At 42.4% G+C, this 2,978-nt stretch overlaps 1 long non-coding RNA gene across 1 annotated transcript; it reads left to right on the forward strand.

Annotated features, from left to right (window-relative positions):
- The first annotated feature begins 807 nt into the window (after positions 1 to 807).
- Positions 808 to 1,388, forward strand: LOC139394259 (uncharacterized). The gene is made up of 3 exons (XR_011629809.1): positions 808 to 872; positions 1,028 to 1,084; positions 1,291 to 1,388. It is a non-coding gene; the product is annotated as an uncharacterized lncRNA (long non-coding RNA).
- The last annotated feature ends 1,590 nt before the right edge of the window (positions 1,389 to 2,978 follow it).

Below are 2,978 nucleotides of genomic sequence, written 5' to 3' on the forward strand. Positions count from 1 at the left end.
TTGGTTTCCTCATTTGCATCCCCGCCTCCAGCCCGCCTCTTCAGAGAACAACTTTGACTCATTAAGAAATCCAGTCTTAAACTCAGAAGGAGGGCTGAGTTACGTAATAGATCTAGGTTCAGTTACATAATAGATCAGATTTCATGGACGGTGGGGGAGATCTGATCGTAGGTCAGATTACATGGACGGTGGGGGGGGAGATCTGATCCTAGGTCAGATTACATGGACGGTGGGGGGAGATCTGATCCTAGATCAGATTACATGGACGGTGGGGGGAGATCTGATCCTAGGTCAGATTACATGGACGGTGGGGGGGAGATCTGATCCTAGGTCAGATTACATGGACGGTGGGGGGGAGATCTGATCCTAGATCAGATTACATGGACGGTGGGGGGAGATCTGATCCTAGATCAGATTACATGGACGGTGGGGGGAGATCTGATCCTAGATCAGATTACATGGACGGTGGGGGGAGATCTGATCCTAGATCAGATTACATGGACGGTGGGGGGGAGATCTGATCCTAGGTCAGATTACATGGACCTGGGTTGTATTCGTTAGGCACCAAACTGAAGACAGATAACAAACTGGGAGGGACTAACTGAACCTGTCCAATAAGAAACACTTAGGTTTTTATTTTTTATATGTGCATTATATATGTGTACCAATGAACACCAACCTGATGTCTAAGAGGAACTCTGTAAAATCACTGTCAAGACACTTGTCGGTTACAGGAAATGACATAAAACCCAGAGTTCTTCCTTCAATGCACATTCTCTCAGAGACCGAGTCAGAGGTGAGACCAGAGCTGCAACATGTGTTGTTCCTGCTCTATTAGAGGCTGGCTGATTTTCTTCACAATCCTACAAGTGGTAACGCAACACTTAAATATTATGTTATTGTGTTGGATTTATTTTTAATCTATCAATAACGGAAACTATTTTTAATACATCTAAAAAATGGTGTCCAATATTATGAATATATTAATTTTATTATCGTTTTTCTCCCTAAATGTATTTTTCTTCAGATTGGTGGCATGAGTTTCATTGTCACCCCTTGGAAGTATTACAGGAGCAGAGAAAATGTAAGTAACATTTTCTAACCTGTTATTTTCCACTTGTAGTAACTGCATTGGAACAAACTACTACTACTAAAGTGTTGATTTCACTGTGTGTTAATGTTGAAGGACCTAGATGAACGTCTGTCTCCAGTCTGATGGGTGTGTGTTAATGTTGAAGGACCTAGATGAATGTCTGTCTCCAGTCTGATGGGTGTGTGTTAATGTTGAAGGACCTAGATGAACGTCTGTCTCCTGTCTGATGGGTGTGTGTTAATGTTGAAGGACCTAGATGAACGTCTGTCTCCAGTCTGATGGGTGTGTGTTAATGTTGAAGGACCTAGATGAATGTCTGTCTCCAGTCTGATGGGTGTGTGTTAATGTTGAAGGACCTAGATGAACGCCTGTCTCCTGTCAGATGGACTATCTTCACAGCAGGTGTGGTCTCCTTTCTCCTTGGCATCACGGGTCTGCATGGAGCTCGTAAGAAGAACAAGAACTTCCTGATCACGGTACGCTCAGTTCTTAAAGGGGCAATCTGGGATTCAAACATTGCCATCATCCTGATGCTATTTTGTAAACCGCTGAGGGATGGGGCTTGAAAAATGTAACCACTCTCAAACCTGGAAGATGGTTGAACTGAGCTCCTGAGGCTTTATAAGTTATATTCTTCAATAATAAATAGCTACATAGTGTTAATTTAAAAGTCCAAAAACCGATGGCTCAATCCCAGATATCCCCTGTATTAAAGCCAAAATCTCATTGGTATAATCAACAAATGAAATACTTATTATTTGACCCGTTCAACTAAGACCAAGTCAAGTACATCATGGGGTACAGTGTACTGCCCCAAAATATATAATGTTTATTATTTTCTTTACTCATGGGGTGATGCAGTATTCAGTTGGATCTTGTCTGCGATGCTTTGGACTGGGGTTTCTGACCTACTACCTTCCACCACAGGTAGGACAGAATTACAGGTTCAAGTCCATAAAAATGTAATTAAACAAATGTTTAAAAACAACGTTGGTATTTAATTAATTCTGTGTCCAACCCCCCCCCCCCCCCCCCCCCCCCAGCTTCCAAATATGATGAAAGCCTGGTGTGAAGGGTACATCCCGTTGCACACAAATGGAAGAGATGTGGTACCAGGACTGACGGAACTGCAAACCACTGTAAGTTATTATCTAACAGGATGTGGTACCATGACTGACGGAACTGCAAACCACTGTAAGTTATTATCTAACAGGATGTGGTACCATGACTGACGGAACTGCAAACCACTGTAAGTTATTATCTAACAGGATGTGGTACCATGACTGACGGAACTGCAAACCACTGTAAGTTATTATCTAACAGGATGTGGTACCATGACTGACGGAACTGCAAACCACTGTAAGTTATTATCTAACAGGATGTGGTACCATGACTGACGGAACTGCAAACCACTGTAAGTTATTATCTAACAGGATGTGGTACCATGACTGACGGAACTGCAAACCACTGTAAGTTATTATCTAACAGGATGTGGTACCATGACTGACGGAACTGCAAACCACTGTAAGTTATTATCTAACAGGATGTGGTACCATGACTGACGGAACTGCAAACCACTGTAAGTTATTATCTAACAGGATGTGGTACCATGACTGACGGAACTGCAAACCACTGTAAGTTATTATCTAACAGGATGTGGTACCATGACTGACGGAACTGCAAACCACTGTAAGTTATTATCTAACAGGATGTGGTACCATGACTGACGGAACTGCAAACCACTGTAAGTTATTATCTAACAGGATGTGGTACCATGACTGACGGAACTGCAAACCACTGTAAGTTATTATCTAACAGGATGTGGTACCATGACTGACGGAACTGCAAACCACTGTAAGTTATTATCTAACAGGATGTGGTACCA

Source organism: Oncorhynchus clarkii, unplaced genomic scaffold (assembly GCF_045791955.1).
Source record: "Oncorhynchus clarkii lewisi isolate Uvic-CL-2024 unplaced genomic scaffold, UVic_Ocla_1.0 unplaced_contig_796_pilon_pilon, whole genome shotgun sequence".
Lineage (NCBI taxonomy): Eukaryota > Metazoa > Chordata > Actinopteri > Salmoniformes > Salmonidae > Oncorhynchus > Oncorhynchus clarkii.